Consider the following 14,409-nt stretch of genomic DNA (forward strand, 5'->3'; position numbering starts at 1 on the left):
AACTCACAATTGGGAAGGGTCAAAGTTTCCTCAGGGAAACAAAGACTGTTTGTACGCTGCTTTAGTCACTTGATGGAAATGGATGGCATTAGTGTCCCTTTCCTACGCCCTCTGGGACTGTGAACGGAAAGTATTTTAATGCTGGTACCTGTTTCATAAGAATCAGCTGGGAAATAGACGGGAGTTTGGGACACAGCTGCAGTTCTCTGCGGCTGTAGAAGTTGTTCCAGGAGGATAAAAGTTGCTTCAAAACTATCTGAAGAGAAAGACTTTGCTGCACCGCATCTTGTGGACCACTCTGTGGCTCCTTTCCGTCTTGAGGTTGCTTTTCATTCAGAGGGCCAGCCTGAAAGCACGGCCAAAATCCAGAGTAGCCAAGCTGTAACGTGTGTGAGCATGACTGGCAGCTTATTTGACTTCCACAGCTTGGAGAGACTCTGCAGTTGCTGTTCTACCATTCATTAGCTGAGTCATTTATAGCAGCAAGGACTGAAAACTACCTGGTTTGGGTTTTTTCTAAAATGTGTTGTAGAATAATCTTGGCTACGAATTTGCTCTTCTTCATGTAGAACCTGTGTTCTAACTCTGAGGTATCATCTGCCATGGAGAAACAAAGAAAGAAAAACAAATTCCTCATGCTTTAGTGTTCTTAGATGGAGGCAGGTTCAAGATGTGACCGTGGATCTGGTCACATCTCAAATATCCATATGGCCACATTTGGAAAGAAGCGAGTCCCCATTTTGTACTGCAATGTTTGAGCACAGAGAATTGTGAATGCAACTGAGTTCATTTTAGCTATCCCAGTCTATACCTGAAATCCCATCCCAGGACATTTGAAGAACATCACCCACGTAGCAGAAGCACCTTCTCAGCTGGGTGTCATCCAGAGTGGGTGCCTTTCCCTTGGTATGGAAGGCTAAAGAAAGTGCCTGTGTTTTTTAGAGAAACTGCCTGCTTCAACAAGGCAAACGCTAGGTTTGAAAACACCAGGCTATTGCTCTGTTCCAGAATGCAGATGTGTATTTTTTCCATATGTTGTCAGTGTTCTGCTGAGTTATGCCATAACATGAAGACATAGGCATAATTCATGTATCTGCTCGTACTTACTGGTGATCCTGCCTTGGGAAAGATACAGCGGCTCAATGAACCCTTACTGTCCATGACCTGTGACTAGAAAGAAATTCAGATTTTTCAACTACTAAGTACAGTTAACAGCTGTAAAAACAGCTGTAGAAAATCATTTGTATTGCTAAACTTAAACATGTCACAGGGGAAATGAAAGCTGTTTATGAATATTCAAATTTTTTTTCCATTTATCCTTATTGTATAAATATCATTCTGGCAAATTAACTCTTCCTGATTAATCCAGTGCAATATTGGAAAGAAAGTTTAACAGCTTTGTTTTCTTATTAATACAAGTATTCACACATTGCTATAAAGGGCAAAAAAGGTGATAGCACAGATAGTGTGTAAGGTCTGTGCTAATAGTATAGGGTTTGTCCTTCAAACTGCTGAGTTATCTTAGCAGGGCTTGATCCTAAATACATCTGAGCTCAAGCTTTCAGTCTGGTGTTCGAAATGAGACGAACTAGTGCTGGCTTTGCACTATTTCCAAATGAAGGTGCAAGAGAATGTGATTTTATTCAAAGGAAATTAATTTTATCTGTAGCTTTTGGTTACAAATCCCAGTCTAGTTCTGAATGAAACCAGGAGTGGGAAGGGAGTCACCTCCGCTTTAGCTCACACATCTTCTTTTATTCTGGCAAATCCTTACTTTGCTGTGTACTTCTTCCCTTACTGGCATATGCTTGATTTTATATACTCCTTTTTGTCAGCTGTTTGATTCATTTTTATCTTGGCTTGCTTTTCTAATTGATTTTTTGTAGTAACAGATTTTTAAAGGAAATTTTTTTCCTGGTGTGCTTCCTGACAGAAAATCTCCAGTAAATATTTATCAGGAAAGTGTTACATTAGTAATTTTCTCAATAAATATTTATTAAAGGCCTAACACTACAAACCCAGGTAGAATTGTGTAAGTTTTGACTACAGCCAAGACAAAACCAGTGCCTGAGGAGCACTGCATGCTGCAAGCATGTTCAGATGCAGCTAATCAGTGATAAATATCTGGTGATTTTTAGGTAGGAGAGCTGAGCTTTCCTTACCTACCAGATCTGTCGTATGCATGATGGCACAGGATTAACTCCTGAGCTGGGGGCACAGAATTAAGAGGCAAATCTTTTAAAATGGCAGCAGCCAACCCAGGGGAGCTGGGGGATGACGCCAGTTGTAAAGAACTGTTAAAAATACACTACATCTTCTCCCAGTGGAAACAGTCTTCTCGGTTTGATAGGCGTGTGAGAAGCCAGAAGAGCTTCTTGTGATACAGCTAGGCGAGCGTGCTGGTACCCACTTCATTCGTGTCTGTGTGCACAGTTGGGCAAAATAATTACGAAAAAAATCTGAAGCAAATAAAAGGTCATCCACAAGTGAATTACTTGTAGTGCCTTGCCTAAGATTTGCATTGACATAAGGCTGCTCTGTTGCTCTCTGAACTAGAGGCTAGAAAAATAAACGGTTATGAGCGGGTGGATATGATTGAGGCGTGTGGGGTCTCCGACAATAAATAATCTCAGCCCTTGTGTTCAGATACTGCAAGCAGCTTTGGCTAACGTCACGACTTCTTGCCAGATTCATTGTGTGCTGTTCAGCAATCGAGACAGCAGTTAATAAATATTCTTATTGTCCAGACTCAAAACAAAGCTGAGGTCACATGGGGCTGGCACTGTTACCTAGGAGGAGATGCAGGCTGTGCTCTCCAGACTGCTGATTTCTGGGCTGTTTTAATGAAATCTTACCCTGACAGGCTTCAAAACCCTTGGAATGAGAGCAACAAGACGACTGTCAGAGCAATAGGGACGTATTGCTTGCGTGTGCCTCTGCCCTTCATGCCGGGAGCACAGAGCAATGCGCTGGCTCTGCTATACCCATAGCTCTGCTGTGCTTTACGTACAGAATACTACTCCTACTGAAATCACTCCCAATCCTGAAGCAGTTTAGGTTTTTTCTTTCCAACCACACAGCCCATAGGTGCGAGAAGAAATACAGCCAAGGTAGGATCAATAAACCTTCTAGGCTGGCTTGTCTGAGCCAGCTCTCAGGGTAGACGGGGCGATAAGTGATAAAGCCCTCCCCTGCACTGCCAGTCATTTACACCATTTCAGAAGGGTGTCAGTGGCCCTGCCTCCTGCTCTCATGGACAGGGACGTAGGGACAGAAGCACTGGGCATCCTGCATGGTGGGTCTGTGCCTGGCGGGCTGGCGTGGCGAGGCGCACGAATGCTGCTGGCCAAGAGGGCAGGTCATGGCACGTCACAGCTCTAACCGGGCAAAAGCGACTCTCCCTGATCCTTCAAATTCAGTTATCTTGCAGCTGACTTAGGTCTTGTTTCAGGACCCTCACCCTATTCAGCAAAGGATTAAACCCAAGCTTAAGTGGCTTTGCTGAACAGGGATAGAGTTAAGCTCAGGACCTTCCTCATATTTATTAGCACGATAGTCAGAGGTCTGGCTGTCATGAGCAGTGTATGTAAGAACTGTGAAGACCCACTGCATGGCCAGCCTGCTGCTCGTCACTCCTGCATTTTGATGGGACCATCTGTGCAACACTCTTGTCGAGTGCCTCTGCTTGCCCTCAGCCCCTGCCTGACCCGGTGTCCAGGGGACAAGGGCACTTGCTGCCTTCCCGCCTCTGCAAAAATCAGTTTTAACAGTATATCCTCTACCTACTGGTTCTCAGTGATCAGAGGGTCTTGTGGAAACCTTTGGATTCAGCATTTCCTACCAAGGCCACCCCTTTGGTTAAATTCAACTCCCAACCTGCTCAATGAGCTCCTTTGAAAATCCATCCTAGCTGACGAAAGATGCATCTACCGTCCAGTTTTTCATTTTACCCTGATCTGGACGGTTTTAGCCTGCCACCCTGCCTAATTCACCTCCTAATGGAATCAACGACTTCCAGCTTGTTTGAGGACTTCAGGAAAAGCACAGTTTAATTCCCAGCAACCCGTGCTGGAGTGATGTCTGTGCTGGAGAGGCAGCTTCAGTGTTCGTCACACCTAAAAATGCAGCGACAGTGGATGTTTTTCTCTGCTCGGTTCCTTCCTTTTATCTGCATGCAGCATTTGTTTCCACTTACATCCAAAGAGACTTGGAAAGTGATCTGATGAATTAGAAGAGGCTACTTAGGAGGAAATGAAAATAACTCTATGCAGCTCTCAGTTACTTCCTCAGGTCTTTCTGTGACTAGTACTAAGCTGTTATGATACAGGATTTTTGAGATGCCAGGGAGGAAAAAATAAAGCAGTTTCTGTGTAGCACTAAGTTTTCCACCCTGGGCTTTTGGATTCCTGTTTGTGGGACTGACGCGGAGCTATCCCACCGCTGCCCGCAGCCTTTGCACGGAGGGGGCTGGCTCCTTACACCTCACCTTGCAGGAGCTCCAGTCTGGTCTGTACCGAAACCCCCGCATGCTCCCAGAGAAACAAAAGGGAATTCTTCCTTCATTTCTCATTGGAAATAAAGAACAGGCATAAATCTTAGCAAGACATACTACTGCTTCTTACTTACCTCCATTCTTTCTGCTTTGGAAATCAAATGTGGTTGGTGGGTCCTGCATGGGGGCACAGTGGGGCCAGTCTGAACATGCCACTGCTGAGGATGCTGAGGATCCTACAAATTCAGCCATTACAACTTTTTAAAAAATATTCAGCTATATTTTGTGTCTTTCCTGGGCAAAAATCTCCCTCTCTCTTTCTCTCTTTCTTTCCCTGTCTCTCTTTTTTTTTTTTTTTTTTTTTTTAAACCATGCAGGAAATGTTTTGGAAGGGAGAGTCAAGAGACTTAAGTCTGGAATTTTTATGTAGACCAGAAACTTAAATGTGTGGTTCAAGCTGATAAACTTACCACACCTCTTTCTGTTTTCTTTATAGACTTATTACAAATATCTGGCTTGGAACCTAGATTTATGGTGTGAACAAAAGAAATATAGACCATGGAGACATGAAAAGATAAATCTCAGGAGGAGACATAAAAGGGTTTGTTCAACTTTTAAACTGCTTCTTAATGAAACATAATAACGAAAAAGATCAGAACATTCATTTTTTAAAATGTTTGTGTTTAAAGAAACTGTTGAACATTAGTGATGCCGCATATAAAAGATCACCTCTCTTGTTTTATGCCCGAGTTGAAATTGCCTGTAGAGTCCGGTCCTGAGTTTCTCGTAGCATCAGTTTGCATTGCTCTCAACTGGAGGTTTGTATGGAAAAAGGAACAGCAAGCACAGAGCGCTCAAGCTATATTTTGAAACTAGAACTGGCCCAAATTTCCCAATGGTGCATTTAGGAACACGTTTTTGGATTCATTTCAGGTGGAATGTTTTGTGAAAATGTATACACTGCCATGATATTTAACTGAGAAAAGAATAAATAGATAATTTCTGTTTCTGCTATTTACTTTTTCCGTATATAGTATTTCAAATAATTCTAATCAAAATGAGGCTTTGTGACTTCTGGACTCTGAAGCCACTGTGAGCATACAAGTCCCCTTCTTCCCCAGCAAAGATGTGACACTTCTGTGAAAGTTTGACCTAGATCACCTTTTAGGGAAAAAAAAAAAAAAAAAAAAAAGGACATTTACTCTTGACTTACAAATTTTCAGTGGTGGAGAATTCCCACAACCTTTGATAAGTTGTCCCAGTGATTAGTTATCCTCACAGGCAAAGACCTGGAACTTTATTTGTAATCTGAATTTGTGTGGCTTCAGCTTCTCACTCTGTGGACTTATTATACCTTGTTCTCCTATAGGTTTAAAAATCCAGCTTGCAGACTCAAGACAAGTGCATGCTCTTATGACCAAATCATCCTTGTTCTTATTTGTTAATTTAGGTGAGAACCACCACTTGCATCTGTCTGTGAAAGACATACTTCCTTTATGGCTGTTATTTAAATCTCCTTCAGTTGAGCAGAGTCGCTCTTTGATTGCAAGCACCAGAATGAATCCCACTGTTCTGGCAGCACTTTCATCCATGCCAGATAGAGAAGAAATCTAACTTTCCTGCTCAGTTTGTATTATATGACCAAGAATTGCACAAGCCATCCTATTGCAATAAGAGTTCATGTTTAAATGTTTATCAACTAGTACCCCATTAACACCTGAATACAGTTTAGTTTGAACAAGACAGTGTGTTTATTTCGTCCACCTAATTATCTGATGGTTGAATTGAAACCTCAAAGTTTTGTGTGTCAACATCACATGTCACTAAAAATGTATGAGGATAATTTTGTGAAGTCAGTGGGTTTCTAGTGTGTTCACAAATAACTGGATTATGTCCTAGGTCCACTTTTAAGTTTTTATTGAAGATGTCTTTGCCTAGAGTGGAACCTGCTTGCCTTTGGAGAAGGAGATTTTAAGAAATAAAATTCATATAAGGCATAGACTCAAGCTAACATTAAAAAAAAAAAAGTGTGCTCTAAAAAGTCTATTTAATTCAGTCATCTAATTGCCAAGATAAATAAATAAGGATTTGCTTTGTACTTGGGAACTAGAAGATCTTGGATGAAGAACTTAACTGCAGGTTTAGTCAGCCTCCATATGACTGGTAAGTGAGAGCTATTGTCCTTTATTGGTTACTTGGTGTCCCCGGTGGTAGGAACTCTTGAGTCTTATACCACAGGTATGCACACCACGGTACTGCCACCACAGCTGTTCTCAGCAGGCCCGTTTCCTGAAGGCTAGGTAGATGTTCCAAGGCCAAAATGACTATAGAGACAGACCTACCCATTCAGCCCCATCAGGATGCCTCTCAAAAAAAGAAATGAGGCACCTCAATAGGAACAGGTGGGGAATTTATGCTGCTCCTACCCGAGCTGTCATTTCTCTGTGGCTAAATAAGATATTTGCTCCCGACCCTTTCAAGAACACTAAATTAACTTAAAAGAAAATCAGGTCTGTATCCAAATGTAAACAGATTATCTCTGGGCCCTAACAAATGAGATTGCTGTGAAGAATTATGTAATTCTCAAATTTGACCTTCAGTCAGTGCAAACCTTCAAGAGCAGCCTCATCTTTATGGGGATCTACTCCAAGCTTTAAAGCATCTATGGCTCTGTGCTTTTGTCATGAGCACATAGTAAATGTGTCTAAACATAGCTACTGTGAATGTCTGGAAGTTACCAGCTAAGACAGAAGCAGCTAATTGAATACAGCACCAGCAGGCGTAATAAATGTGCATTGATTTTAATGTTATGTGGATGATTTAATATTCAAGTGACTAGATTACTATTAATTGCATTGCTTATTCTAAAAATGCAAAAGATAAACAATTAATAATATTCGTATGTTAATTTGGCTCGAATGAAGTGATTAAAAGTAGAAGGAAAAAATGAAAACAAAGCATTACCAAATTCTTTCGCTCGCTTTTTTGGTAAACAACATCTTTCTGTGATACAACTGCTGTTCGACTAAAAAGAAACATTGATAATTATAATGTATTATGAGCCAACCAAGTATTTTCCATTGGAACAATGATTTTCACTTAGCACATTAATGTTGACAGAAAAAGACCAAAGGCACCCTTGTGACTTTACCAGCATGTCATAACAAAATGAAGGCTTAACCTGTTTCTGAAGGATTGACTTTCAAGCAGGAAACTGGGCTATTTTGGAAACTTAGCTAATGACACTGTTATTTTTTCTCCTGAGTGATAAGGTTGATGGATACATACCATTTGTATTTTGCTTAATCCTTTTTCTCCCATGCTCAGGACTATCACTTACACCATAGTGTTGATCAATCAATGTATATTAGTATCTAGCTCTACTGACAAATGCTCTTGCTCTATCGTTTGTGGCTATACATTGATTTCGACGGAATTATCTGACACACAGTATCTTTTTCCTTTGAAGAACTGCAAAGACTAAAAATTTCAGAGGGACCTAGGAGAATTCCATGTCCACCTCTTAGTGAAATCCCAGGGGCACCGAGTCCCGTGTGCCCCAGGAGTCCTGGAACACCCAGCCAAAGGCTCATTAGGATCTTCCTTATGCTCCAGAACAATGTCACAGTACATCTAACGTGATAGATTAAGTTTCTATAAAATGTGGGGATGTAAAGAGCAATAAATATACAGACTTGTGAGATTTAGAAAGGGCATCAGTAACAGTAGCTACCACAGGTGTTCCAACAGTAAATTTTTTTCACTGAGGTGAACATTTTCAAGGTAGCTCCCCAAAATAAATTCTTACAGCGAGCACACAGTAAAGGATATAATTGGATTACAGAGCTCTGCAATATCACTGCTTGGCTTCCTTCTAGAATTTAGAATACATTTTAACCGATGGTGAAGAGTTTCCAGTTGAAGAGATGCTCAATAAAAACATGATTTTACCATCGCCCGACACTTCTGCAAGGTCACCAGGGCAGATAAACAACTTCCTGCAGCTGTGGCTACATCTGGCACACGACTGAGGCAGAGAGCATGCTTCACAAAGATAAACATATCAGGTTGTATCTCCATAGTCTCCTACACTTCTGGATAAAGCCTGGGGAACTGAACTTGGCCCTGCAGTGCCAGCAATAATTAATATCTGAAACTGCTTTGCCACTAATGAATCAAAGCAGCCCTGCAGTGAGAATAAAACCACCCTGCTCCAATAACGTATGGTGACTGTGGGTAGCCTGGTGCCACTGCACTGCCCCCGAAGCCCCCGCTGGTTTTTCTCACCTGGAGACTATAGCTACCGTCAATCTGATGGTGAGATGCTTCAGGGGCAAACAGCCGAAAGAGGAGGAATGAACTGTGAATCCGCACAAGGTCTGTAGGTGGATGGTGCGTGCTGAGAGCCAGGTAGCAGACCTGCTCCCAAAATTGTCACATGAACAATGCTTGGGCTTGGGCATGGGTGCCTCGTGGCCTGGGGTTAGGGGCTGCCTCTGTGTTTCTAAGACAACTTTTATTAGCCATTTTAGAAGACAATCTCTCTTTGGATAGCTTAAACTCAGCAGACTTGGCTGGTGGGTATTTCTGGCATATTGTCACACAGGTAGTCGGCTTTTTCCTCAAAGTCTGTCGCGGTGCTTTTGGGTGCAGGGTGGGATAGTTTTTATTTGCTAAATGAACAAACTGAAATCAATAAATGAGTTTTGACTGATCCCAGGTTGAAACTTTTTGGCATATGCAATGAGGCAAGCCGAGTTAAAGTTAACTTCAATGTTAATAGCAAAAAGAAATTAATTACATTTGGCATCATTTTTGTATTAGGACAGTAGAATAGCGTTGCACAGCTGGAGAGGCATTTCCCTTGTAGCCCCATGGGGAATTGTATGTGGGTGCCTCTGCAGGTTTCTGGATGGAGATCCACTCCTGAAAAGGTGCATTCTCCTCTCCCTGGCCCATCCCAGGAACACAGTTGCCCCTGGAGGGCAATCCAGACCCTCCTTTGAGGCCGGAGAGGAGCAGACTACCCACTCCTCTGCTGAGGCTGGGCACCCGGCAGAGCAGGGAGGGGCATCGGAAAGGGAAGGGCAGGCGGTGCCCAGCGTTTGGATTATATATATATATATAATATATTATAATTATTGGTTCAATGGGGGTTACATTGATATAGTCAGAACACTTGCCCACCACTGGGAGCTACAACCCTCTGAGCTTGAGGGAGCACCTGAAGAGTGCTCCGCAAGCCCTGTGCAAGAAGTCCTTGGAGCGCCTGCATCCCAGGTGATACCTGGACAAGTCTATCCATAACACGCCACAGAGGCAGCCCTTGGTGGATGCGACACGGTGGAGGTGCTGGGCAGATACAGCTCCCAAGGTGGTCTTTGGCCACCCTCTCTTCCAAGAACCGCTCAGACAGCATCTGGTGATGGAAGGATCACATTTATACCTCTTGTACCAGCCAGATTCCCATCACAAGGAGCTTCGCCCTTAAAGAAGGGAAGAAAAGTTTCTCCTCTGCCCTTAGATTGGAAGCTTGCACTAAGGAATAGCTGTTTGGCTGCATAGCTGTTTTGGTAGGAGCACTGCTTCCTTGCTTGCTTATGTGCTGGGAAATTGCTGGCCCTGCTGCCTGTAGATGCTTATGGTATCTCCCATGAGAAAACTGAAGTTGCTAGGACCTTGGCCTCAAGTTTATCCTATCTGGAAACAGTGTAGGTTTTGGCTGAATTTAATTCAGCCTAGCAAACAAAGAAAAAAAAAAAAAGAGTTATAAACCGTCTATTTTCTTTGCAGGAGCCCTAGTTCTATAACAAGCCATGTCAGGTAAGTATTTGTCCACACTTTGCCACATCACAGGGACAACTGTAGGAGCCGACAATATACAAGTCATTTGATGTTGTGTTTCTTCCCTGCTTCCTGGCAGACACCTCTCGGAGATGACAAGGGAGTATCATTTTTACATGACGGTGTTTCTACCAAACTGCTGATAGAGCCCTTCACAAGATCACAGAAGGGTCCGTATCATCTGATTAGCATTTAGAGAAGCTGGTCATCCGGGAGGGAACCGCAGGAGACCAGAGACTGCCACCCTTGAGGGCTGAGAGAGGAAAGACTCAATCAGTGGTTGATAAGGTTTAGCAATGATAAATCACAAACAAAACTCCAGGCTTAGGAATTCACAGCACAATCTGTCATGAATTTCCTTCCCTTCCCTCCCTCCCCAATATCTGATGAGAATTTGCCTTTTAAAATGGTCTCTGGCAGTACAAGAAACCAAGTCAGCGAGAATTGCTGAGCTACGCCTGGCTTTGCTTTTGTTAGTTTTCTTAGTGCTCTTTTTTTTTATATATATATATATATAAACCTGTATCTTTGTGTGTATGTGTGTGTCTAGGTATATTTATGCAAATTTGGCTGCTAATAGGTGATAGCAGAAGGAATTTTAAAGTTCAAGGACTTTTTTGTAATGTTAAAATGCAAAAATTTTACATGAAAAACACTTGGTACCAGCCTATCAACACTTTAAATATGAAGATTTGAAACCTGCTTAGGAGTCCCACTTCCCCACTGAAGCAGACTGCAAAATTCTTTAAAAAATCATTTTAGAATTGACTTCAAATAAAAAGACCTTCTCTACAGGAGGTACTTCTGCTGGGAAGAGTTCTCTCTGCATCAGATTTCCCACCAGTTCTGAGAGGCTGTAACGCCTCAGTCTGCTAGCTGCACGTATAAATGGTATATAGGTATGATGGTGTAGGCCAATGCATGGGCTGGAGATACACCTTCCCACACTGCGGTATGGAGGAGAAGGACCACTGAGGTGTCAGCATAATGGGACATTTACTGAATGCACATCTTGGCACTCAGCTGTCATGAACGACAACGTTGCTATAGGTCTGCCCAGGACACTTCTGCTTCGTCCACTCTTCCCCTTGTTAACCAGTTAATTGGTGCAAAGGGAAGACACAGAGATCTTTAGGTCTCCCTTTGCCTAAGTAGTGTATAAATAGGACTTAACAGAGTATTTCCCCTGATTATAGCAAATATAGTCACACGTGTAGATTCTCTCTCTCTCACTTTTAGGGTACAGTGAGCAGGGGTGGAGGGAGGTCCTTCTTTCGTCCCTGTCTCTGGGCACAGGAGCACCCCTGTGGGCTGTGAATCCCCTCCCCAGTGCCTTTCCCATGCTGCTCCTTACATGAAGGAGGGAGGCAGATGAGTGCTATCAGCCATCTTTCATACAAACCAGTTCATCTCTTCAGAGAGACGCCAGATGAGCAAAGCAGACATGAATGACGTGTCTCCCAGCTGCACATCCACTGCCCCTCGCTTCTTACACACGTGCATGCGTAGGGTCAGAAGTGGGGTTAAATAATCCACATCTACCCAGTTAAGAAGCTAAAAACAAGGAAGAAAAAATACTGTTAGGATGGACCAACTGTGGAGAAAACAATACATATTCGAGGGGGAACAATGAGGGAAAAAAAAGCCAGAGACCACAAAAAAGCAGTAAAGAAGAAAAGAAATCACTTGGAGAAAAATCCACTGTGCTAATCATATAGAAATTGCACATACACTGCTGCCTAGTTTGAGGGATGGATGGTAGGAGCTGTATTGAGCCTCTCACAGAACTGCGCTTTAAAAATACATTAACATGTTGGCTAGTGCACTTGCAATGAAACCTGTGGATTTTAGCCTAAACATCACTGTGATCCTCCTCCTCTTCCATGAAAGGATGTTTAGAGGCAATGTTGCACTGCTTTGCTGTAGCAACTGGTAGGCTGAACTGAAAAAACCATAAATGTTCTTTCCAAACTGATGTGAAAGAGAAAGCTGTTACCAGAGGGGAACACTGAGGATCTATTTTTAACTTTTACCTTGTTAAAAATCATTGCACGATTGTGATAGCCTGCTTTTTACATCTGTAACAATTCCTGCCCCGTAAGAGCAGCAGGATTCCTCCAAGGGATGCCCGAGTAGGCAGAAACGCTGACGCTAGCCTGATGCTGGTGCTAACAGTGTGCACTGCTGACTCTTATTAGACAATAACACGTACCCTGGGGTGTCTTCTGGCTTTTGATTAAGCTCCCTGGGATTCCGGCTTTGTAGATTGGCCATTGTAAATGCAGAGGCAGAAGAAAGATGCGATCGCCTCTGCTCCAAGGGTGGTACAACCACCTCTCCCGGCAGGAAGCGTTCAGATGCCCTTGATGACAATGGGCAAACAGACAGTGTTTTTGTTTATTTTCTCATAAAGTGCTGATGAACAAATGAGGCAGAGGCATTAAGAAGCTCACGCTGTGAGGAGGGATTTGAGTTTATCAGCTGCTTCTTGGCAGGGTAAATTTTACATACAGTGAGAATATAAAGCGATCCCTCCCCGAGGGGTGAGACTCTAGAGTTTTATTTCATAAATAGAAGAGGAGTGTTTTCCTCTAGAGATTTGCTCTTTTCTTAAGTCAAGTTTGAATAATACCGTTTATTTTCTCTGACCTTCTTTGGTGTAACAACGTCATGAAACACATCACAGCTAGCTAGTCTATAGTTGAAGGGCATCCGAAGATGAGAAGTATTTATGGATAATGCACAGCCTGGGAAATACTGAGGAAGATCTTCCCTGACTAACAGGCTAAACTCTGATGTTAAACTTTGTTCATTTGACGGTCTAAGCCCTACGATGAAAGGTGCTCTTCAAAACTCAGGCTGGTATCTGATCTCACAGAAGTCTGTCACAAATGGCTCAAAATACAATGTACAGAACCTTGCCCAGCGAAAAGAGGCAATAATGACCCCGAGCGATCACACAGATCACATGCAGAGCTCTGTCCTGCCAAGTGGTCAGGGATGAAGGTACTGAACCTCACAGCTGGCACACATAAGTCGTTTTCTTCCTGGTACCCCTACCTAGGACATCTTTGTATATTTCAGCAGAGAACTCATAGTACATGGCAGATTTGGAAAACATTTTGGAATTTACATGGTGAAGCAAAGTGGAATCTTCCCTCCAAAGCATCTAGAGGCCAGTGGCAACGTCCACATGATCTCTTGTAGAAAGGTGATGCCATATGGCAGGAAGCCATTTATCTGGCTTCATTGCTGTAGGGAGTGAAAATTGACAGGACAATGCTATCTGCAGGGCTCACGGGGCTGGGTCAAATCCTGCTTACCTTACTTATGTAAATAGTTCCCCGCATCTCAATAGCTCTGTGTTGTTACAAACTGTCCTGATTTGCACTTTGCAAACTGAGAGCAGAAATTGCTTCCAAACCTTCCAAATGGAGCTTTTCCCTCCAACACAAAAAAGCTTTGTCCTGCATGATTGCAGAAACCCAGTAGCGTTTCACAGGGAGTTTTCTTTTGAAGTTTGGTTGTGTAAGACAAGAGGAAAACCTTCCCTCCCAAGCATAATCCTGTAGTGTAAAATCAGCTTTATATTTATTTATTTTGACATTCAAACTGCTCTTTTTAATGCATATGTGTAAGCTCTTAGGGATTTAGGTCTTCATTGCTTGGTGATTTGCCTAGTATTTCTCATAGTCCCCTATACAAGGGAACTATTTTTAAGAAACTCCGCAGTTTTGGCTTTGCTATTGCTTTACAGTGGTTGGAGAGGGTAGGCTGGGGTGGGCAGGAGGTGTTCACACAAACTATTCAAGGGCGGTTTTACAGACTTGGTGTACTCCACCACCAGGAACTGAAACCTCTTGAATTAGTGCCAAGTCTTCCTCTCAGATCCATCTGAAATGACTTAGAGCTGGTGCAGGTCAGGCCTGAGCTTCGGCAAGAGCTGTCGTGTGTTACCCCTAGGGAGACCTCGTCATGCTGCACCTGCCTTTGAAAAACAGAAGATCTGCGTGGTGAAAAAGTGCTAAAAACAATAAAGGAGGGTGCAATGGTTAGTAAATTATCCTTGAGCA

Source organism: Balearica regulorum, chromosome 4, assembly GCF_011004875.1.
Source record: "Balearica regulorum gibbericeps isolate bBalReg1 chromosome 4, bBalReg1.pri, whole genome shotgun sequence".
NCBI classification, from domain to species: domain Eukaryota; kingdom Metazoa; phylum Chordata; class Aves; order Gruiformes; family Gruidae; genus Balearica; species Balearica regulorum.